Source organism: Canis lupus, chromosome 10 (assembly GCF_048164855.1).
Source record: "Canis lupus baileyi chromosome 10, mCanLup2.hap1, whole genome shotgun sequence".
Taxonomy (NCBI): domain Eukaryota; kingdom Metazoa; phylum Chordata; class Mammalia; order Carnivora; family Canidae; genus Canis; species Canis lupus.
The window spans coordinates 18050424-18075977 of NC_132847.1; the positions used below are offsets into that span (position 1 = coordinate 18050424).

General features: G+C 38.3%; 1 protein-coding gene and 1 long non-coding RNA gene across 12 annotated transcripts in view; one reads left to right on the plus strand and one right to left on the minus strand.

The window, feature by feature from the left end:
• CCDC192 (coiled-coil domain containing 192) overlaps positions 1-25554 on the plus strand; it is a 215738-nt gene that overhangs the window by 78447 nt on the left and 111737 nt on the right. The gene's annotated exons all lie outside the window — the stretch shown is intronic.
• Positions 9413-25554, minus strand: part of LOC140641284 (uncharacterized) — a 49878-nt gene continuing 33736 nt past the window's right edge. Inside the window, exons 2-3 of the long non-coding RNA XR_012037838.1 lie at positions 11527-11585; positions 9413-11195 (exon numbers count right to left, since the gene is read on the minus strand). This is a non-coding gene — a long non-coding RNA (uncharacterized lncRNA). The remainder of the gene's footprint in view (positions 11196-11526; positions 11586-25554) is intronic.

Here is a 25554-nt window from a genome sequence, read left to right on the forward strand (position 1 = left end):
CTGGGTATATTGGCTAAATATTCAAAAAATGCTTAAGCATCATCCCCTGCTTGTATGAAACCTTTTTCCAACTGCACATTCAGAGCAGACTACCTGGGGTTAGGGTAGCTTACTAGTCACGTGACCCTGGGTAGGTTGCTTGATCCGAGGCTCAACTCCCACCATTTCAAAATAGTTATAATAAATGGATCTAGCTCATGGGATGGTCATTAAGATTAAATGTGTGTCACACTTAGAAAATTTTTAGATCAGTAACTGCCATGCTATAAATTTTATATGTGTTTTTTAATGAATAAAACACAACAAAAATAACACCACCGCCACCACCACCAAAACAAAGAAAATAAAACAGCAAACATTCCTGTGGCTTCTTCAGTGCTAAGTTTTAATGACATTCTTGAGAAAATTCAGCATCCTGACTATAAAATGGGATAATCATAGAACCCACCTTAATAGAGTTACTGAGAGGATGAAATGAGTTGACAAAGGGCTTAGAATTGTGCCTAGGACATAGCCTACCCTCATTAATGTTGACGTTAATTACTGCTGTTCTTGTTGCTTTATTGTGATCATCATTTGCTATATATTCCTTGATGTTTATCTAACAGTTGAAAAGCATATATTTTTCAGCACCAGACTCCATTTTATTGATTTTAACTCTTAAGTACTTCATTATATTCCCAATAAATACTCATCCCCATTGAACCCAAAGAAGCGTTCATGCTTATAAGAACTTATTCTTTTTAAGGACTTATTATTAAAAGGACTTATTCTTTCTGCTCATGAGGAGAGCATGTAGGAGGCCATCTGCACCTGCCCAAGGAAGCCCAGAGGAACTAATACAGGCATTTTTGTTCACTTTCACTTGAGCAAGAATACAGTGATTGTGTTAGGCAGATGTTGATGCCACAGGGAATGGAAAAATACTGCTGAGAAGTTTTGCAACTGGAAAAGATCATCTTTGATGCTCAGAGGCAATTCTGATCATATTCCTGTTCCTCCGTCTTTTCCTTCCTAACCTTTACTTTCTGAGTCCCCTGGGGAATGCCATCTTACCTGATTCTGTCCAATTCTTGCATGACCCCTTAAAGAAAAAAGATCCCAAATGGGAGTTTTGATGACACACATTTCCCCTGTGTAGTGCTGAATGAAATGAAGCTGGCTTAGCCAAAGTTTCTTTGACATTCACATGCACATTTCTGGAAACAAATGTGTCTTTAGTGGGAGATCTAGTGGAGGGCAGAGGAGGGTCAGCCTGCACACAACTTTCTATGAGACCTTTTTGACATTGTTCTTCACTTTCCTGATTTCAGTAACTAAGAAAGGACTTAAATTGGCCCTATTTCATTCTGTCCTTATTCTGTTTAGCCTTCCATTTCTCAAAAACTGTCTAGGAATTCCTGTGGAACAGAAGCACCCTCAACTGAGCTGAATGAGAAACCTCAGAATTGTCAAGAATTTACTTTTAAACATAAATGTTAACAGTTTCCCAAAAATTACTGATGTCAATCTCCTGTTTTGAAAAATAAAACAATAGAATTGTTTCTAATTTTAAGTGTTAATTTAAGTAACTGCTCATGTACAGATGCTTATCATTTGTAGAGTTTCAAATATAAATAATTCTATCTTTTGCCCAATAGTTTCCCTTTGTTTTAAGTACCATTTATTGAGAGCTGACATAAGCCCCACTGGAAGATTGCAGGGAGAGAGAGGGGTCCAGCAAAGTTCTCTTAAGCTTTTAGAAATGAAAAGGTACTGTCATAGCCTTACAACCTGTAACAATAATCAGCAATCATATAAATAAATAATTTAGATGGACTCATCTAAATGGGTGTGATTTCTCAAAGAAGGACAATCAGGTCACAGAGTCGACAAATGGTTTAGGTATGAGTCATCTCGAAAATAAAACCTAAAATAATAACTCCACACCTCTTAAACTTTTCCCATTAAAAATTTATGGCAATATTATGTTGCAGGAATTAAGGAGGATTTGAGCTTCTCATAAGAAGGATACAATTAAGTCACAAGATTCCAGGAAGAGTTTAAGGAATACAAGACCTAAAGAAATAGTCATTAATTGTTCATTCTTCAACTATTTTTGCTGATCCTAACAAGCCAGTCTCTTATCCTTTGTGCATAATGGGTGTAGGGAGCCATGGCTGTGAATTGTTATTGTCAGTCCTCATGGAAGAAATGGTTAAGAGGAAGGATTCAAAGATACAGGAGGAGGAGACCTGGTGGTCAAACAGGGAGGCTATGCCAGCGTTTAGGGGAAAACGCATAGTGCATCAGGGTGGAAATGGGAACTGGAACAATGCATACAGTCAGACTAGAAGATCAGAGGAGGGAATAGGCAGGCAGAAATGAGAATAGGAGGCATTATTCTGCTTTGTGGAATTGCTAATGAGAATATAGCTAGATGTTTACATTAAGCATTAAAAACAAGTTATGTCCAGTTTGAGCTCATGGGAATGTTTCCCCCTCAACACTATTCCACGCCTGGAACAGATTTATCCCCAGAGACAGAGCTCATGAGGTAACCAGAATAATTAAAAAGTTCTATCATAGTAACCCTTTAAAAGGCTGCAATGCTTAGCTAGTCATTGCTGTAGATCAAAGTTACACTGGATGGAAACCTAGGATTGAGGTGGATTTTAGCCTGAACAAGTAGCATGTTAAATGGTCATAGATGTATAATTTGTAAAAGTTCAGTTTAGGGACACCTGGGTGACTCAGCGGTTGAGCATCAACCTGCCTTTGGCTCAGGGCATGATCCTGGAGTCCCAGGATCGAGTCCCACATCAGGCTCCCTGCATGGAGCCTGCTTTTTCCTCTGCCTGTGTCTTTGCCTCTCTCTCCAGATCTCTCATGAATAAATAAATAAAATCTTAAAAAGAAAAAAAGTTCAATTTAACTAGGGAGAGTCTCAGAGGATGGTTTCTGATTTCTCCAAAAGTGTGTTGCCTGGGGTGTTAATTTGCCATTTGGCGATGGATCTTAGGATAAGAACTTGGACTTAAGAATGACTTCCTATCAAATCAATCTTTTGCTGGTCAGTTTCAAGTCTGACCCCTTTGGGAACTCATGCCAATGGAATCATATGCTACTTGGCTTCCATTCAGGTCTTATGTTTCTGTATTGTCTTAAACATTGTTAAGGATAAACAATTGTATTCAAAAATTTTCTTTAAGTGTGGAAAACTTTTGTTCTTAGGATACTTTGATTCATTTTCATGGATGGGTTTTTATTTGTTTTATTTTTATGTTTGAGACCATATGTTCTTGGAAAATTCTTAGCCTAAGAATATATTCCTCTACAGCCCTTATGAATAAATTTTATGGCAGCAGGGTCTCTCCCTTTTTGTAATGCCCACATGTCACCTAAAAAATGCATGGTACCAAGACTTCAGGCTAGTGTTTCTTGATCTAGAATGGTATGTTCACAGGTATATTCTTAGGTCCATATGGTGTGTGCGTATACCATGTGTCATGGGAACTACTTACTATGAGCTTCCATATATTTTAGGAAGGGTCTCCTGTATTTGTGATATTTTCTGTAGAGTCCTAAATGCCAAGATAAAATGGCAAACCTGAGATGAAGGAGAAATGTTAGAACATCAACTTTGGAGGAAGTTACCTTTAGCATCACAAAAACAATGTTCTTACAGGCCTTCTAGATTTCCCACTGGAGCTTGTGGAGTGTCTTTATATAGGAAAACGTAAGAATGAATTTGTTAAAATCAGTGGTTGGATATATTCTTATCAGACGTATAAATTATACAACATGCACACACAAAGTTCAAAAATCACAGATTTATATTTTTTTCTCAAAACTTTCCATCCATCATTGATGCTCAGATAATGTATTCTAAAGCCTTGTGGTACATTCATATATGTTTGAGAAAGAGTGGGGCAGGGAGGGTGGTTAAGAAATAAGACCATCAGGCAGCCCCAGTGGCTTAGCGGTTTAGTGCCACCTTCAGCCCAGGGCATGATCCTGGAGACCCGGAATCGAGTCCCACGTCAGGCTCCCTGCATGGAGCCTGCTTCTCCCTCTGCCTCTCTCTCTCTCTCTCTCTCTCTAATAAATAAAATTAAAAAAAAATAAAAAAGAAATAAGACCATCTGAACTTACACACATGATGGACTCAGCAAAGAGATCATGATTCAGAGTTAGTGTTCTGCAGAGAAATAAATATACTATTGTGGGGATTAATATTTTATTAGTGTCAAATGTCACAATCACAAAAATTCGGACTGTACCTATGAAACTTTTTATATTCTGAATGACAGAATTTGTCAAGTTGAGCCATGCAAACAAGGGCTCTTCTGCAAAAGAGATTGGCCATGGCCCTAAAGCTAATTAGTAAATTTGGGGCAAGCTTCTCCTTCTAGTTCAGCACCAACAGAGTTTCTAAGGTAGAGTCTTATGTTAACAATCCTATTCCTGCTTAACAGAAATATGTTCTAACCAATTTAAGCAGAAAAAATCAGAGATCATGAGTAACTCCCAGACTTTTCAGGAGAGCCTCTCCAGAGAACCAGATGTGGAAGCTGAAACTGGGGATGGAGCTCCAGTTGGATGACAAAACTGCCCCAGTGAACTGTCCACCACTGCATCACCCCAACTAGTACCTCTGATGCCAGTTCTAGAAGCTTCCCCTCGAACCTCTCCCTGCATAGGTTATTTCTGCAGTGAGTGAAGCATATCTAAAACTTTTATGATATGAATTTAGGCATGGATGCTTCTGACTGGCAAAGAGGAGGTCTCAAGCCTGACCTGAGGATGCAAAGGGAGATGGCAACTGAAGTCTATATCTCTACCTTGAGGTGAGGACTCATAACACTGAGAAGTCTCTACTTTTAGAGAAAGCATTAAAAATGGTTGGAAGGTAAAATGAAAGGCATATTTACATTATACCTGTCAAACTCAGAATCTGGTTCCTTGGACAGCCCAAACTAGGTAAATTCTTGGTTCTGAGACAAAAGAATGAGGCAAATTCAAGTGTAGCCTGGGAAAATAGTGATTGATTTACTCCTTACTATTTGTTTCTTTAAATCTTAGCCTTTGCTATGCCTGGATTTAATTTGTCAAATAAAGGCAACAGTGTGATATTATCACTTATTTATACTAACTTAGTAGTTGCTATTTTGGTAACAGCTATAAGAAGAGACTAGAGACTAGAAACTATGCTATGAGATAGAAGAACTTTGAAAACATTATGCTCTATGACAAAGGAGTAAGAATATACCCTGAGGAAAAGACAGTCTCTTCAATAAGCCATGCTGGGAAACTTGGACAGCTACATGTAAAAGAATAAAACTAGACCATTTTCTATCTAACACCATACCCATTAAAAAAAAAAAAACTTCAAAATGGATTAAAGACATAAACGTGAGATCTGGAATCCATAAAAATCCTAGAAGAGAATACAGGCAGTAATTTCTCTGACATTGGCTATAGCAGCATTTTTCTAGATATGTCTCCTAAGGAAAGGGAAACTAAAGCAAAAATAAAGTATTGGACTACCTCAACATAAAAGGCTTTTGTATAGCTCAGGAAACCATCAATAAAACAAAAAGGCAACCTACTGAGTGGAGAAGGTATTTGCAAATGATATGTCCTAAAAAGGGTTAATATCCAAAATATATAAAGAATTTATACAACTCAACTCCAAAAAAACCAAACAGCTCAATTAAAAAATGGGCAGAGGTCTTGAAGAGGCATTTTCCAAAGAAGACATAGAGATGGTCAGCAGACACATGAAAAGATGCTCAATGTTGCTAATTATGAGGGAAACACAAATCAAAACCATAGTAAGATACCATCCTACATCTGTCCGAATGGCTAAAGTCAAAAAGAAAAGAAATAGCAAGTATTGGCAAGATGTGGAGGAAAGGGAATGCTCATACACTGTTGGTGGGAATGTAAATTGGTATAGCCACTGTCGAAAACAGTATGGAGGTTCCTAAAAAAATAAAAATAGAAATACCATATGATTCAGTAATTCTACTATTGGATATTTACTCAAAGAAAACAAAAACACTAATTCAAAAAGATATGCACATGCCAATGTTTATTGCAGCATTATTAATGATAGCTAAGATATAGAAGCGACTTAATTGGCCCCTGATATATATGTGTCACACTCACACACACATACACACACACACACATATACATACAATGGAATATTACACAGCCATAAGAAAGGATGAGATCATGCCATTCGAAACAACATGGATGGATGGTGAAATAAATCAGAGTGAGAGGGACATATACCATATAATTCTACTCATATATGGAATCTAAAAAACAAAACAAATGAATAAACAAACAAAAAGCAGAATCAGACCCATGAATACAGAGAACACATTGATAGTTGCCAGAAGGGAAGGGACTATGGAGGATGGCCAAAATGGCTGAACAAGAGTGGGAGATCCAGGCTTCCAATTATGGAGTGAATGTCATGGGAATAAAAGGCACAACATAGGGAATATAGCCAATGATATGGTAATAGTGTCGTATGGTGACAGACAGTAGCTATGCTTGTGGTGAGCATAGCATAATATACAGAATTATGCATTGAGATCATCCTAACATGCAACCAAAATTTAGAATACTGCTGGAAGAAAAAGATCAACCATACATAGATTATATTGCATGCTATGCCGTATGGTATGATGGCAATAATAAAACATTCCTATAAGAACTCAAAGGAACCATCCCTAACCCCTAACCCAGGCTAAAGATGAGAGTTGTTTGGGGAAGCCTTCAGACATGGGGTATTAACTGAGCTGAATATTAAAATATTGGGAGCAATTGACCTGTGCAGAGGAAAGGAGAGGAAAGAGCCTGAATGTTATCTTGAGGAAAGGACTAAGTAAAAAATAGTGCAACAGACATGTTCTACATTTTGTAGCTGGCTATAGCCGTTGGAAGTTTCCTCAGAAACCAACCTGAATTGGCAGTGCTAGGACTTTCAGGTCATGGCATCTTCTTATTTTCCCGCATTGAGGAAAGGCAGCAATATTCTAGGACTCTGGATTATGGACTGACCATAAAAGAAGAAAATCTAGGGATCCCTGGGTGGCGCAGCGGTTTAGCGCCTGCCTTTGGCCCAGGGCGCGATCCTGGAGACCCGGGATCAAATCCCACGTCGGGCTCCCGGTGCATGGAGCCTGCTTCTCCCTCTGCCTGTGTCTCTGCCTCTCTCTCTCTCTCTGTGTGTGTGACTATCATAAATAAATAAAAATTTAAAAAAAAAAAAAAAAAGAAGAAAATCTAGTAGTGCTGGGTTTTCCCAGTGAAGTTATTAGCTATTGCAATGCATCCTGGAGTTACTTGTTTTCTAAAATGATTAATACATATCTACTTATCGCAGTTGCAGGGCTGCTTTCCAAGATGCATTTGAGCCTTTGGTGTCAGGAAAGATGGTGTCAGGTAAAGATCTTCTGCTGTCCTTAAATTAAGTGCCCACTGAACAGTAAGTAGGAAGTGTATCAATTAGGCAATCACTAGGAAACTGACTGAAAAGGATTTCCTTATAGAGCAAGAGGTATCTCTTTCTTTCTTATCATTAAAAGAACTTTGGGAGTTAGATAGTCACCACCTAATTATGTCAACAGACCCTGCATTAGGTCCCGGCCCTGTACTCTTACTATCTTTCCAGTCTGATTGCTATTCAAATATAGGTGGTTCTCAGGTAGAACAAACTGTGTGTGTTATTTAGAGGAATATTTGAAGTTCTAGGGAGTGGAGTCTCCTGTGGTAGAGTCCTTGATATGATCATATATATTCTCTCTTATTGAAGTGAAATGTCACCACTATAATGTGACTTTAAAGATCTGAAGTGGAGGAAGCTTACATCTTGGCAAACATTTAACACTGTGGTGAAAGTTAGCACAGGAACCAGGCCTTCTGATGGCTGTTTCTTTTTAGACCTATTCATAAAACCTATGTGTTGTATATGGCCTCATGCCTTCTGAGATCCTTTCACAAAGTTTACTGTCTGCTTGGATCCTCACAATTTATGGGGAGATTCAACAGCTGATCTAAGATTGGAAAGTCACTGGTGTCATATTTGGAATATGCGGAAGGACAGTTAGGCTCCAGCTCCTCAGCACGAATGAATAGTCCATTGTCTATAAGGTGCTTGAACTTGGTCAGGCGACTTTCATCTCCATTTTCCGGGATACTTTTATCCTTTCTTGTTTTTACAAAATATTTTAAAGTGTGTATACACACACACACACACACACACACACACAACCCAGAAGGCAAAGGGCTTACTGTATTGTTGAGGGATAGTTACAGCTAGTGGTGTGTTGGTGAATGTTTAAGAGCCAGCTCACTGGATGCTGGAGGAGCCCTGATTTTCAGTGCTTGTCTCTTTCAGTGGTTTACTCTCACCCACCATGGCCCTTTTTAAGCTACTGATGTTACATTATCCAGCTCCCAACTTTCTTGAAATGTTAACAACTTGCTTTCACACACCTGTATGAGCTGCCTCCAGAATGGTCACTGACTGAGGCTACGATGTTCTGATGATAGAAGATGCTGTGACTCATATAAGGCATCCTGGGGCTGAGGGAGAAACTCATTTAAAGACTAACCTCTTTTTTTTTTTTTAGACTCTATTTATTTATTTGAGAGGGAGAGATAGAGAGAGCCTAAGTGGAGATGGGGGGTGGGCAGAGGGAGAGGGACAAGCAGACTCCCTGATGAGTACAAAACCTTATTTTTAAGATAACTATATTTCCAAAGCTCTACTGGCTGCCTTGGTTTCAAGAACTTAAGTCAAGGGACAGTAAAAGAAAGATTTAAAGACATCAAAACTCAGAGAAAAGTCAATCATTACTGGATGCTGTCATGTGCCAGGGGCACATGTGAACCAGTTATCCTGTTTCTTTTTCCCTAAGAACCAGAAACTTGTCATTGCCACTTCAAGGGCAACATCCTGGACTTGGTAGGATCTTACCTTAGAAAGATAAGCAGGAAACACTGACAATTGTTTGTCCTTCTCTGAGCACAGAGCTTTCACTTTGCTGCTTTTGTACACTGATTAGTTTAGGTTACACCCTTTGTAAAAGAAGCCCTTCCCATCTTTTATTCCTCCTTGGGGCCCAAATAGCCCATAGGTCTGAGAAAATTAAGAGAGCTCAAAAAAAAAAAAAAAAAAAAAAAAAAACATTAAAAGCTTTGCTTAAGGCTTCATTCATTCATTCTCCAAATATTCACAGGATGCCTGTGGTGGGATATTACAGTAAATAAAACAGACAAAATTTCTGCCCTCATGGAACTTACTTACATGCTAGTGGGGCAAGAAATACGCTACGCAAATGAGCCTGTAAATATATAAAGTAATAGTGGAAAGACCGAGGAGAAAAACAAATTCTATATAAAGGGGATAGGAATCTTAGGAAGAGGGTTTATTTTACATAGAATACATATTTTACAAGAGAAGGCCATACTTGGTAAGATGTCAGTAGGGCAGAGATAGCAAGGGTGAGCTCTGGGAATGTTTGAGGAAGGACACTCCACCAGACACTCCAGAAAGTGCAAAGGCCACATGCTTGGATTCAAGTATAGATCTCTGCAGACGAAAAGTTCTAAAGCAAAACAGATAACATGGCTGTCAAGTGTGAAGTGCTGCTACAGACACAGAGGCTCTGTGTTCAAGTTCCGTCAGGCCCCTGAAGTACAGTGAATGACAGTTCCAGGCTTAGACTATGTCTGTGTTGTAAGCTGGATGTTTTCCTTGGTGCCAGGCCTGAAGGCAAAATTTCCAGGGAGAGAAGGAGCCAGTGTTCCTCCATGCTCCCCCCAAAGGTCCTGAAATCCAGCAAAATCCCTTGCCAATCAGCTCTGCATAGCAATAGAAAAATCCAGGCACACCTGCCCCCCCTAAAGGTGTCTGTTATGGTGTTTGGTTGGTTCTACTTGTCCTTTGAGTAGTTATTGACAGCAATAGTACAGATGGTAATCTGATCATACAGGTGTCTCTCCCACATTTTGTATGGGTAAAGTCCATCTTTTAAAGCCTATGGGTACTGTTGATGTTGAAAAGCCTTGAGCTGTTTACAACCACACCTCTTTCCCCTATCATCTTCCCAGGTCTTTGGTCAGAAAGAGTCCCTTTGTTTTTTTATTACTGAGTGTCGGGTTGATCCATATGCCCTTGAGATAGTCCAGGAGTCTCCATTATACCATCTTAGCATTGAAATTCACATTTTACTATGTCCCTAACATATTCTTCTCTCTTTACTTATTTTCCAAGTTTCTCAATCCCACACTGAAGATTATTTGACTAGTGAACAAGCCTCTCTCCACCAAATGGGTTAAAGGTCACAAGGCTATATGGGTCCAAATTTGCCCCATGCTAGCCAATAAATTCTGCTTTTTTCTTGAAGTCTCATCCTTACTTTTAAAATAGTCAATGAACATGTACGTTTGTTCTCATTGGAAAGAGCCATCCCCAGAGCTCCATTCTCTCTCTGACCTCTAGGGTCACTCCTTCTTGTATGTTCCAAAGAGGTTACACACAGGATTTTCCCCAATGTCTCTTTACAATCATGTTGCAGAGGTTTTATTAAAATTAGTGAAAGGGGTTCTGTTCCAACTGTGCCCACACAAAAGAATCATTATTGATTTGACCCTCAGTTGCCAACTAGCCAATTTTTTCATTGCTGATGGAAATCATGGGCATTTCCAAAATGCTCACTCCTTGTAGGTTGTCACACTAGCTGGGTGAACCTCTGCCCAAGAGCAAGATTCCTAATTATGAGCACACTCAGGAAAGAAATGACAGCAAACCAAAGCAAAACTAAAGACTTCTATTACCACCCTTTGTCCTTTGAGAAATAGTAGTAACCTATTTCTTTCTTTAAGGACATTTCCTAAAAAAGCCTTTCTTCAAGGACATTTCCGAGGTCGGGAGCTCTGCTTCACCTAAGAAAATAACTAGCAGCTATAGTTTTCTTTGAAACATTAGCAATAATCAACAACTTCCTTTGTAGCCACTCAAAAAGGAAAGGATAAGGAGAATAACATAACCTTTAGTTTTGATTGAGAAAGGTACCGGAATTGCTCAATGCCCCATGAAATTCATCTGAATGGATCCTGTTTAAGAGTGCCAGCTGGAGGAAATATTGTTTATAAAAGCAAACAAGCAACATTCAGTGAGGAAGCAGGACCTGTGAAATAAAGTGGAAAATTTTTATTTCAAAATTCTCACTATGAATGCTTTCTTCACTGGGGGGTTCATATAATTAAACTGTTTTTGTTTGAATAATGCCTAAACTCTTTTACTTATTGCAGCTTTTTCTGAGCACTTTTCTCACGGAATTTCACAGAGCCAAGGACAAAGATACTGTTGCCTAGATTTTGGATACCATTTAAATTCAACATTGTCTTAGATGGATCAGTAGGAAACCAAAGTCTGTGTTAAAAAAAAGAAATCTATTGTGATTCATGGAGACAGAAGCCTGTGTGCTCTGTAGAATGAGGTCTCCCCACATCACTTACCTGCCTTCTTGCCTCCAGCCTCATGGGAGATGTTGTCCTGCAGTCAGGGTCATGTCCTCCTGTAAAGGAAAATGTTCAGGAAGTCACAGAGGTCCTTATGAAATAGCCTATTTTTTTCACCATCCATGTTAAGATAAATGAGGTTGTGGTTAATGCCAGATCTTTGAAGCCAAACCTACTCATTTCCAGAGAAACAATGAAAGGTTTTAACATGGAAAGGACAAGTTTGGTAGTTTTCAAGCACATGAGGTGCTCTTTAAAATAATCTGTATAACTTGGGGCACCTGGGAGGCTCAGTCAGCTAAGTGTCCAACTCTTGATTTCAGCTCAGGTCAAGACCTCAGGGTCATGAGATCAAGCTCCCAGCATGAAACCTGCTTAAGATTCTCTCTCTCCTTCTGCCTCTCCCCCTATCCTGTGCTCTCTCTAAAAAAAAAATAAATAAATAAAAATAAAAATAAAAATAATAATAATAATAATAATCTGGATATATCTTGACAGGAACACAACAGAGCCATCCAGCTCCTTGACCAGATTTTCATACTGTTATAAAACTAAAAATTAAGAATCTTCATTAACTTTCAGCTTAAAGAGCCTCATGGAGAAGACTGACTAAAAAAGATTAGGTCACTTAGAAAGGGGTTGCGAATAGCACTTACTCCTGTTTTATCTACTAAAACTTATTCCCAGTTTACCAGTATAAAGACAAGTTACCCTCACTGGCATCAGAGTAACTGTTTGGAGACAGCCCAGAAACCAGCAAATCATATTAGCACTCCCTCACTCTCTAGAACATAAAAGGTATTGTCTTTGAAACAAAATGCATGGCTGAAACTGAGCAGAAGCGTATGTCATCATCTCATCTGTCATAAATGGTGACCTCCAGGGTCAGCAGGAAACTTGCAGGCCATCTGGTTCAAAGACCATGCAAGATTGGAATCTCTCAGCAGCATCCCAGTCCTTGAAGGATGACCGGATATGCTTCAGTAAGCATGTCTCTGGCGCTTAGCAGTTCACCAGCCTTTCAACTCATAGCAAGAGGTTTAGAGCTGTTTCCCAAGGAATGGGACACGTCCCCAGGTGCTTCTGGGAGGGCCTTCTGGCAGGCTTCCAAATGATCCTCAAATGCAAAATCCTTTTTTTCATTTATTGCCAAAAAAAGTACAACTCCAAATATATCCACTTTTACATAGAACTTTTTTCATTAGTTGAATAAAAAATGAGTTATTATGGATTACTAATATCTGAAGTGCATAAACAATGCAGTACACCTTAGAATGTAAAAAAGAAAATACTATAAGTAGTCAGTTGCTTCAGTGCTTGCAATACTGGAAAGTTACTGGTATGCTTGAAAACATTCAGGATATTTGTTCTCAGAAGCTCATTAATCTTGTGGTTGATTTTTTGGTTTTCAATTGTTGCTTTTTTCACTCTGTATTGATAAATTCATGTTAGTTCAGCTTTATCACTTTCAATTTAATTTACTGAACATTTTTTGGTTATTGAGGATCATCTGGTTGAAGATAATTTGGTTATTATTTGTTAATAAATTTTTGCATTAGTATTTTTGGTTTATAATATCTTTCAAATGGCTAGTTATTAAAATATCTGCATGTTAAGATTTAAATAAGAATCATCTATGTTACTTATGCTAAAGAATTTGTATACAACCCACACACTATCACCTCAACCTAAGTTCTCCAAATGGCTAATAACATGCAAATTGTTGGTAGATGTACTAATTGAATTTGTACAAATTAATGCATTTCAACATACTATCAAGGTAAGTGTGAATTTCTTTTTTGCTTAGAGGACCTTGTTTTACAGGACATGTGTATAAGCTCAAACTGAAAATTGTCTTTTTTATTTGTTATCAATGAGTTTTCAATTTAAAAGGAGGGATGAACTGTGTATCAATGAGTTATTTTCAGTTTAAAAGGAGGAATGAACTGTGTAGATGGACTAGAACTTTTAGCTTCCCTCTATCCTCCATCACTAAAGTGGGCCGTGATTAAGCAAACAAACAAAGTTTCAAGCACATGGGTGGTTCAGTCAATTGACTGTTTGACTCTGCATTTTAGCTCAGGTCATGATCTCAGGATCATAGGATCAAGTCCCGTGTCAGGCTCTGCACTCATGGGGGAATCTGCTTGAGCTTCCCTCTCTCCTTCTGCCTTTACTTCTCCCCCTTCCCCTGCTCATGCTTTCTGTCTCTCTCAAATAAACATAATATTAAAAAAAAAAGTGGAAGAATCACTTCTTTGAACCACAGCACACCCTGAGATGTATTAAAGTCACAGAAGTTTAAACATGAATCTTTCTGGTTTTTACTAAGGACATAGATTGCCAAAGGAAACCCTGTTAGCATGAGTGAAACTAGTGACAAAATTCTTCTCTTCTTTTGGCGTCCTGGGCCCCACCTGTGTGTCCTCTCAAGGTCATTCTCCTTGAGGAGTTTTGGCCATAGTGATCTTTTTTGTTTGTTTGTTTAGTGTAGTTGACATATCATGTTACCTTAGTTTCAGGTACACAACATACTGTTCAACAAGTTTAAACATACTATGTTTACCATATGTCACCATCCATTGCTATTATAATATCGGTGACTGTATTCTCTATGTTGTGCCTTTTATTCCCATGACTTATTCATTTCATAACTGGAAGCCTGTATCTCCTACTCCCCTTCACTTCTTTTGCCCATCTCCCACCACCATCACCTTTGTTCTCTGTATTTATAGGTCTAATTCTGCTTTCTGTTTGTTTATTCACTTGTTTTTTTTTTTTATTCCACCTATGGGTAAAATTATATGGTATTTGTCTCTTTCACTCTGACTTATTATACCCTCTAGGCCCTGCATGTTGTTGCAAACAGCAAGATATTGTCCTTTTTTTTTTTTTTTCTGGCTGTGTAAGATTCCACTCTGTGTGTGTGCATGTGTGTGTGTATACATTTTCCTTATCCATTCATCTACCAATGGACTATTAGGTTCCTTTGGTATCTTGCCTACTATTGTACATTACACTGTCATAACATAGGTGTGCATATATTCTGTAAAATTAGTGTTTTCACTTTCTTTTGGTAAATACTCAGTAGATTATTGAATCATATGGTATTTATACTTTTAGTTTTGTCGAGGTACCTCTATACTGTTTTTCACAGTGGCTGTACCAATTTACATTCCCACCAACAGTGTATGAGCATTCCTTTTCTTCTACATCCTCCCTAATGCCTATTATTTCTTGTCTTTTTTACTTTAGCCATTTTCACAGCTGTAGGATGGTATCTCACTGTGGTTTTGATTTGCATTTCCCTGATAATTAGCAACATTGAGCATCTTTTCATGTGTCTGCTGGCCATCTCTATGTCTTCTTTGGAAAAATGCCTCTTCAAGACCTCTGCCCATATTTATCTATTTTGGATATTAACCCTTTATAGGACATATCATTTGCAAATACCTTCTCCACTCAGTAGGTTGCCTTTTTGTTTTATTGATGGTTTCCTGAGCTATACAAAAGCCTTTTATGTAGTCCAATACTTTATTTTTGCTTTAGTTTCCCTTTCCTTAGGAGACATATCTAGAAAAATGCTGCTATGGCCAATGTCAGAAAAATTACTGCCTGTGTTCTCTTCTAGGATTTTTATGGATTCCAGATTTCACATTTATGTCTTTAATCCATTTTGAAGGTTTTTTTTTTTTAATGGGTATGGTGTTAGAAAATGGTCTAGTTTTATTCTTTTACATGTAGCTGTCCAAGTTTCCCAGCATGGCTTATTGAAGAGACTATCTTTTTCCCAGTGTGTATCTTGCCTCTTTTGTCACAGATGAATTGACCATTTAATCCTGGGTTAATTTCTGAGCTCTCTATTCTGTTCCATTGATATATGTGTCTATTTTTGTGCCAGTGCTATACTGCTTTACTATAGCTTTGCAGTATATCTTGAAACCTAGGACTGTGATACCTCAAGCTTTATTTTTCTTAAGATAGCTTTGGCTATTTAGAGTCTTCTGTAGTTCCATACAAATTTTAGTATTATTTATTCTAGTTTGTGAAAGATGCGTTGGTATTTTGATAGAGATTGTATTGAATCTGTTGATTGCTTTGGGTAATATGGACATTTTGCAATATTAATTCTTCTAATCCACAAGCATGGAATATCTTTCCATTTGTTTGTATCATATTCAATTTCTTTCCCCAATGTTTTATGATTTTCAGAGTACAGGACTTTTACATCTTTGGTTAAGTTTATTCCTAAGTATTTTATTCTTTTTGGTGCAAATGTAAATGGAATATTTAATTTCTCTCTGCTACTTTGTTACTAATGTATAGAAATACCTATTCTGGGTATTAATTTTGTATCCTACAATTTTACTGAATTCATTTATTACTGCTAGTAGCTTTTCGGTGAAGTCTTCAGAGTTTTCTATGTATAGTAACAAGTCATCTGAAAATAGGGACAATTTAACTTCTTTACCAACATGGATGCTTCTGATTTCTTTATCTTGTCTGATTGCTATGGCTTAGACTTCCAATACTATGTTGAATAAAAGTTGGCTCACAGTAATCAGGAACTGAATTTTCTAATGACCTTAGAAATAAGTTCCTTTTACTAGAGAACAAGAATAAAGACTGCTGCTCACGTTTTCCTACCTTTAATGACCTGATGACATCTTGGTGATAACTTTAATAAGTGATTTTTTTAAAGAATCATATTTTGATCAGTGTACTCTTATAAAGATAATCTAAAATCAAATATTAAAATATTTATACTCATTTTTATATAAATCAAGATAAAATAGGCTGAATAAATCATTATTAATGAAGTAGATGAACAAAGTCACCTATGCAGTTTCTCTAAGGCCTGTGTTCAAGACACTGGCAGTAGTAGAAGCAAGATATATGTAAGGCTAGGCAGACTCTCACAAAGGAAGCCATAAAAATTCCCAAGGTGAGAGTCTTTCCCAGAAAAGTCCATTTCTTCCTTCATTTTGTCTAGGAAGAGTTGAAGGAGTACAGGTTTCTCTGCAGCTACACATCTATATAATCTGTCAAGACATTGGATCCTGGTAGTAAACCTCAAAGAGCAGTTTTTGCTTCTTTTAGTTTTTGAGGCCCCACGTAATATTCACTGTGTCCTTTGGGAATAAAGCCTGAAAGAAGAAAATGTTGCCCTGAAGTTTTTCCACTTCCAATGTTCTTAAAGACAGCATCTAAAAAGTCATTTTCAGTTTAGGAAAATTTTATCATTCTAATGGTAAATGATTAGTATAAAGTCTTGGAGATGTCTGACAATTTAAAACTTTTGATTTGGACTGGCATGGTTTATTGTGTTTTTAAATGCAGAACCTTTCTGTTCTTAAATATTTAATCAGTGTTAAAGAATTGGGTGCAGTCAGCAGAACACCTTGTGCTGCTGATTGTCATTAATGTTGGCAAGTTTCCCCTGCACTGGACACAGCTGTGCAATGTACAAGGACTGTCCTAAAATACTGGATCAACGTATAAATGCCAAAACAATAAAGGATAAAGGAACTCTTGCCTTAAGCTTGATCTTTCTCTCAGATAGTAACCTTTCACTCCTTTGGAGTAGTCCCAACCGTTCCATGACAGAAAAACAGGAGGTGTATAGGTTTTTATATAATCAATTCATTTTAAAATCTTTATCCAATTTTTTTCATGATATTTAAAGTATCCTTCACTTTCTATACATATAATCTGGAAAAAAAGGCTTGACTTCTCTTTAGTAACTAGAAAGCATTGGGAAAAATACATTACACTTGAGAAGAACAGTGAGTCATGACACTTATTTACTTGCTCTATTATTAAGTAACAGAAATGGCCTAATGAGTCAACGTTTTGATCCATTTGGAATCAGTAGCATTTAACCTTCTTTCTCTATCATCATACTGTCCTTGAGAGTTGTATGAGCAATCAGATAAAGGTTCACTTAAAGTAACTTCTGGATTTTTCAACCACATTTGAATGATCACTTATTTTACTAAAACCTTCAAACAAAAAGTCAAAACAAAAAATCCATCAAAAATTATGTAATTTCTGTTTACTGATTACTTTTTGTCTTTTCATTTAATAAATACTTATTAATCACCTATTATGTGCCAGGCTTTGTGCACATATAACAACAAACAGCATAAAAACTTCCATGGTCTTTTGGCATCTTCAAACTAGTGGATGACACAATAGAGTTAAACCATCAACAATGTAGTATGAAAAGTGCTAAAATAGGGTAATTACATATCTTTGTGGCAACACCTGAGAAAAGCCCTTAATTGAGACTGAGGGCAGGTGGGGGGTATCCCTGAAGAAATGACATAGAACCTCAGATCCAAAGTGTACATAGGAATACAGGTAAGAGAGACTATCATGCAGATGGGTATAATGTTCATTTCTTCAAAAATGATTATGGGCATTTTCTGGAACAGAAAAGTGTCCAGAAGTAAGGCCGAAGAGGTCAACATTGCCAAGAGCAGTTAGTAGCACTGAATGATTTTAGATATAAACAGACTGATATTTTAGAAATGTGAAACAGAGGGCAATGTGGAAAGTAAACTGGAGAAGATGGCTCAAGGACACCTAATATAATAACCAGGTAGGAGGTGATGGCTTTCCTTGGACAGAAGCCATGGGGATTGAAAATGGAGGCATCATAGGTGGGACCATGAGAGACTGGAAATGTGCAGAAGGCACTCAGGAAGGAGAAACTGGTATGAAGTGAGAGCTTGGCCAAGGAACTGGCAGGTGGTACCACTCACCAAGGAAGGAAGCTGTTGGTGAGCAGGTTGGGGGCAAGATAATTAATTTTATTTTAAACACATTGCCTTTGATTTCTCTGGGGGACATGTAAAATATGCACATGGTCAGAAGTAAGTTGAAAAGGCAGATCTAAAGTGAAAAATGAGAACAAGCTTGGAAATAGTTTTAAATGCAAGTAAACAAAATGGGAAACTTAAGCCCTCTTTTATATATAATTTTAGAATTGTTGTATGGTAGTTAACTTTGTAAACTTCTTCTGGAAAGTGCAAAGAAGAAACCACACTCTCCCACCTTTATCCTTCAAATATCTGTGACAGCACTATAATTTCTAATGAACTTGTTTATTTTTAACATTATTGTTGATAACCAAAGAGGAAAGAAAACAGGGAACAAAAGAAACTGCTATAGGAGGAGCAAGGTGAAGAGCAGACACCCTGTGAAATTTATTTTTAAAATACAAAAAAACTTAAATATTTCCAATTTCACAAAATATTTGCATGAAGGAATTGCAATATTTCATTGGGTTTTTATTCTTCAGGTTTTTTTTAAAGGTTACTCTTCAGGTTAATAATTTTCAGAATCAGTGCTTTGTGTCTGTTAATTTCTATGGAGGCCATTAAATATACGTAAATACAGCAGCAAGGGATCCCTGGGTGGCACAGCGGTTTAGCGTCTGCCTTTGGCCCAGGGCGAGATTCTGGAGACCCGGGATCGAATCCCACGTCGGGTTCCTGGTGCCTGGAGCCTGCTTTTCTCTCTGCCTCTCTCTCTCTGTGTGACTATCATAAAAAAAAAAAAAATACAGCAGCAGTATCCTTTCTGTAGCCCCTCACTACTGTTTACTAATAATAATCTAGACATGGACAGACCTTTGGCAACTGATAATAACCTACTGGACGCTTAAGTCACGAAAGAATGTACTTCTTTCTCGGTACATTATCTCGTTTCCTGAGAAATTGAAAATTTGCACTGTGAAGTGGAATGAACAATAGAATATGAATTCATAGTTCTCATCTACCTTTGATTCATTCCAAGTTAATTTCTAAGACTTGAATGGCTTTTAAAGCAGTTTACATGGTCAGATCAATAATATATGCTATTGAGGAGGCGGGGCAAGATGACGGAAGAGTGTGAGTCCTCAACTCACCTGCATCCACCAATTTACCTAAATAACTCTCAAAACATATTAAAAACCTACGAACTCAACAGAAGGTTTAAAGAGAGAACAGCTGGAACGCTACAGAAAGAAAAGTTTTCGCTTCTAACAAGGTAGGAAGGCGGAATAAATAAATAAATAAATAAATAAAATAAAAAATAAAAAATAAATAATAAAATAAAATAAAATAAAATAAAAATAAAATAAAATAAAATAAAATAAAATAAAATAAAATAAAATAAAATAAAATAAAATAAAATAAAAAAAATAAAATAAAAGTCAGGATGGGCCCCCGCGAGGAGCCGGGAAGCCCCGCCCGAGAAGCGGGACTTCGGACCCGGCGCGGAGCTCCCGGGCGGACAAGTGCTGGGCGGGGAGGCCGGGCGGGGCCGCAGGAGGGGGGGAAGCCTCCAGGCTCCCGGGGTCCCCAGGAGGGGAGGGGCGCCCGGGCAGAGCTCCCCGCACCCCGCGGGCCGACCTCGGGGAGGGGCTGGAGCGCCGCAGCCCCAGGGCATCTGGGGGAGCAGGGGTGGGGGGAGCCTGCGGTGCTGCCCGCGGAGCTGACTCCAGGGCTGGAGAGCCGGCCGCCGCCCTCCTGCTGCTTCCTCCTCATTCCCCTGAGCCCGGGAGGGGGGGCCCGGGGGACAGAGGCCTCGCCGGGGAGCAGCGCAGGCGGAGCCGGCACCTGGCGGGGGGCGGGGCGTCTCCCCCAGGTGCACGCGCCTGAGAGTCAGCGCGGCAGGCCCCGCCCCCGGAACCAGCTGGAAGGACAGGGAGGAGCAAGTTGGGGACCACGCGGCGCTGGGAAGCTCCAGGACCAAGGGAAAATCGAGGGAACATAGTATATAGAAATACAGGGTCCTCCCTTTTTAAAGGAAAAGGTTTTTCCTTTTTCCATTACAACTCGTTTTTATATCAGACTAAAATTTTCAATATTTTTTCTCTTAACTACAGTATTTTACCAGCTCTTCATTTTTAAGTTTCTTCCTTTTTGACTTTCATATTTCTACAATTACATGTCTTAGATATATTTTTTCACATCTGGATTCTCTTCAACATGCAATTTAATTTGGGGAGATATACGAGATATGGGTTTTTGTTTTGTGTCTTTTGTTTTCTCTGCCCCGTTTTGTTCTACAATGGTGGAAGTTAATACCTTCTAAAACATGACCAGCATACACCCAGAACCAAGTGGAATACTACGCTGGTTCATTCTGTGAGATTATATTCTCTCTTCATTCCCATTCTTCCCCCCTTTTTTATCTTGTATATGTTTTGGTGGTCAGTGTTGCGGCTTTCTACAAATATTGCTGGTTTATATAAATTTGGGATTGAGCATCTTCTAACATTCAGAACACAATACACTCAGAACCAAGAGGATCACCCTCTAGGACCCCTCAGGCAGACTACATTCTCCCTCCACTATCACTTCTTCATCACCACTTCCTCCCAGTCCCCCCTTTTTTTCTTTTCTTTTTTTCTCTTTACCTTTTTTTCTTTTATTCTTTTTCTATTTTCTTCTTTGGGGTTTTTGGCCTTTTTATTTTTTACTACTTTAAAATTTGTTTTTCACTTTAGTGGTCCTTTTATTTTGTTCTGATCTTTTTCATTTTCTGGTCTTTGACCTCACCACAGTCATCTAGGGTGGAATTTACTTAGGTCATGGTTGATTTTTTTTTAAGATTTTATTTATTTATTCATGAGAGACACACGGAGAGGCAGAGACACAGGCAGAAGGAGAAGCAGGCTCCATGCAGGAGCCTGATGTGGGACTCGATCCTGAGTCTCTAGGATCAGGCCTTGGGCTGAAGGTGGTGTTAAACTGCTAAGCTACCTGGGCTGCCCTATGGTAATCAGGCCAAAATTAAAAATAAATGAGATGCCATCCAAACTGGATGTCCTAATGGCTAGGGTTAATGAGGTTGAAGAAAGAATGAGTCACATAGAAGACAAGTTGATGATAAGGAAGGAAGCTGAGGAAAAAAGAAAGAAAGCAAGATACCATGAGGAAAGCCTAAGGGAAATAAATGATAGCCTGAGAAGGAAGAATCTATGTATAATTGGGGTGCCAGAAGACACCAAGAGGGACAGAGGACCACAAAGCTATTGGAACATATCATAGCTGAGGAATTCCCTAATTTGGGGAGGGAAACAGGCATTCAGATCCAGGAGACAGAGAGGTATACCCCACCAAAATCAATAAAACCCGTTAAACACCTCGACATCTAATAGTGAAATTTGCATATTCCAAAGATAAAGAGAAAATCCTTAAAGCAGCAAGAGACAAAAGATTCTTAACTTATATGGGGAGAAATATCAGATTAACAGCAGACTTCTCCACAGACACCTGACAGGCCAGAAAGGGCTGGAAGGATATATTCAGGGTACTAAAAGAGAATATCCATGCAAGAATACTTTATCAAGCCAGGCAGAATATTAGGAGAGATTAAGAGCTTCCAAGATAGGCAGAGACAGACTGAAAGAATATGTGATCACCAAACCAGCTCTGCAAGAAATATTAAGGGGGACCCTGTAAAAGAAAGAGGAAGCCCAAAGAAATAATTCACAAAAACAGGGACTGAATAGGTATTATGATGACACTAAATTCTATCTTTCAATAATTACTCTGAATGTGAGTGGGCTAAATGATCCCATCAAAAGATGCAGAGTTTTGGGCTAAATGATCCCATCAAAAGACGCAGGGTATTGGACTGGATAAAAAAGCAAGACCCATCTATTTGCTGTTTATAAATAAGAGACTCATTTTAGACCTAAGGACACCTCCAGCCTGAAAATGAAAGGTTGGAGAACAATTACCATTCAAATGGTCCTCAAAAGAAAGCTGGGGTAGCAATCTTCATTTCAGATGAATTACAGTTTATTCCAAAGACTGTAGTAAGAGATAAAGAGGGACACTATATCATGCTTAAAGGGTCTATCCAACAAGGAGACCTAACAATCATGAATATTGATGCCCCTAATGTGGAAGCTGCCAAGTATATCAATTAATAACTAATGTAAAGACATACTTAGATCATAATACACTAACAGCAGACTTCCACACACCACTTTCTGCAAATGATAGCTCTTCTAAGCAGAACATCACCAAAGAAACAAGGGCCTTAAATGATACACTGGACCAGATGGATTTCACAGATATATACAGAACTTTACATCCTAAAGCAACTGAATACACATTCTTCTCAAGGCCACAGGGAATTTTCTCCAGAATAGACCACATACTGGGTCACAATCAGGTTTCAACTAATATCAAATGATTGGGATTGTCCCTTGCATATTTTCAGACCACAATGCTTTGACACTAGAATTCAATCACAGGAAGAAATTTGGAAGAAACAAACACATGGAGGTTAAAGAGCATCCACTAAAAGATGAATGGGTCAGCCAGGAAATTAGAGAAGAATTAAAAAGATTCATGGAAACTAATGGAAATGAAGGTACAACCACTCAATATCTTTGGGATACAGCAAAAGTGGTCTAAGAGGGAAATACATTGCAATACAAGCCTCCCTCAAAAAATTGGAAAAAAACTCAAATAGACAAGCTAATCTTGCATCTAAATGAATTGGAGAAACAACAGCAAGTAAAACCTACACCAGGCAGAAGAAGGGAGATAAAGATTCTAGCAGAACTCAATGCAATAGACCAGAAGAACTGTAGAACAGATCAACAAAACCAGGATTTGGTTCTTTGAAAGTATTAGTAAGATATATAAACCATTAACCAGCCTTATTAAAAAGAAAAAAGGTTCAAATTAATAAAATCACGAATGAAAGAGAAGAGATAACAGCCAATATCAAGGAAATACAATTTTAAAAACGTATTATGAGCAGCTATATGCCAACAAATTAGGAAATCTAGAAGAAATGGATGCATTTCTGGAAAACCACAAATTACCAAAACTGGAACAGGAAAAAATAGAAAACCTGGACAGATCAATAACCAGCGAGGAAATTGAAGGAGTCATCAAAAACCTCCCAAGACACATCTGGTCCAGAGCCAGATGGCTTCTCAAGGGAATTCTATCAAACATTTAAAGAAGAAATAATACCTATTCTACTAAAGCTGTTCTGAAAAATAGAAAGCATGGAATTCTTCCAAACTCCTTTTCTGAGGCCAGCATCACCTTGATTGCAAAATCAGACAAAGACCCCACCAAAAAGGAGAAATACAGACCAAAATCTCTGATGAACTCAGATGGAAAAATTCTCAACAAGATACTGCCGATAGGATCCAACAATACATTAAGAAGATTGTTAACCATGACCAAGTGGGATTTATCCCCAGGATGGAAGGTTGGTTCAACACTCATAAAATAATCAATGTGATAGATCATATCAACAAGAGAAAAAAAAAACAAGAACCATATGATCCTCTCAATAGATAATACAGCATCCATTCCTGATCAAAACTCTTCAGAGTGTAGGGATAGAGGGACATTCCTCAGTATCTTAAAAGCCATCTATGAAAAGGCCACAGCAAATGTCATTCTAAATGGGGTAACACTGGGAATATTTCCCCTAAGATCAGGAATATGACAGGGATGTCCGCTCTCACCACTGCTACTCAACACAGTACTAGAAGTCCTAGCCTCAGCAATCAGACAACAAAAAGAAATAAAAGGCATTCAAACTGTCAAAGAAAAAGTCAAACTCTCCCTCTTCGCAGATGACATGATACTGTATATATAAAACCCAAAAGGCTCCACCCCAAGATTACTAGAACTCATACAATAGTTCAGCAGTGTGGCAGGATACAAAATCAATGCCCAGAAATCAGTAGCATTTCTATACACTATCAATGCCTGAAGAAAGAGAAATTAAAGAATCAATCCCATTTACAATTGCACCCAAAAGCATAAGCTATTAGGAATAAACCTAACCAAAAGGTAAAGATCTATACCCTAAAGACTACAGAACACTTCTGAAAGAAAGTGAGGAAGACACAAAGAGATGGAAAAATATTCTGTCCTCATGGATTGAAAGAATTAATATTGTAAAAATATCTATGCTATCCAGGGCAATTTACGTATTCAATGCAATTCCTATCAAAATACCGTGGACTTTCTTCAGAGAGTTGGAACAAGTCATCTTAAGATTTGTGTGGAATCAGAAAAGACCCTGAATAGGCAGGGGAATATTGAAAAAGAAAACCAGAGTCAGGAGCATCACAATGCCAGATTTCAAGCTGTACTACAAAGCTGTGATCATCAAGACAGTGTGGTACTGGCACAAAAACAGACACATAGATCAATGGAACAGAATAGAGAATCCAGAAATGGGCCCTGAACTCTATGGTCAATTAATATTTGACAAAGCAGGAAAGACTATCCACTGGAAAAAGGACAGTCTCTTCAAGAAATGGTGCTGGGAAACTTGGAGAGCCATGTGCAGAAGAATGAAACTAGACCACTCTCTTGCACCGTACACAAAGATAAACTCAAAATGGATGAAAGATCTAAATGTGAGAAAAGAATCTAGCAAAATCCTAGAGGAGAACACAGGCAACACCCTTTTTGAATTTGGCCACAACAACTTCTTGCAAGATACATCTATAAAGGCAAGGGGAAAAAAGCAAAAATGAACTATTGGGATTTAATCAAGATAAAAAGCTTCTGCACAGCAAAAGAAACAGTCAGCAAAACTGAAAGACAACTTACAGAATGGGAGGAGAGATTTTCAAATGACATATCGGATAAAGGACTGGTATCCAAGATCTATAAAAACTTGTTAGGGCAGCCCCAGTGGCTCAACGGTTTAGCACCTTCAGCCCAGGGTGTGATCCTAGAGACACCGGATCGAGTCCCATATCAGGCTCCCTGCATGGAGCCTGCTTCTCCCTCTGCCTGTGTCTCTGCCTTTGTCTCTTCCTCTCTCTCTGTCTCTCATGAATAAATAAATAACATCTTAAAAAAAAAAAACAGTGTTATTGAAGATATGCTTAAAAAAAAAAAAAGAACTTGTTAAACTCAACAGCAAAGAAACAAACAATCCAATCATGAAATGGGCAAAAGACATGAATGGACATTTCCCAAAGAAGACATAGACATGGCCAACAAGCACTTGAGAAAATGCTCCGTA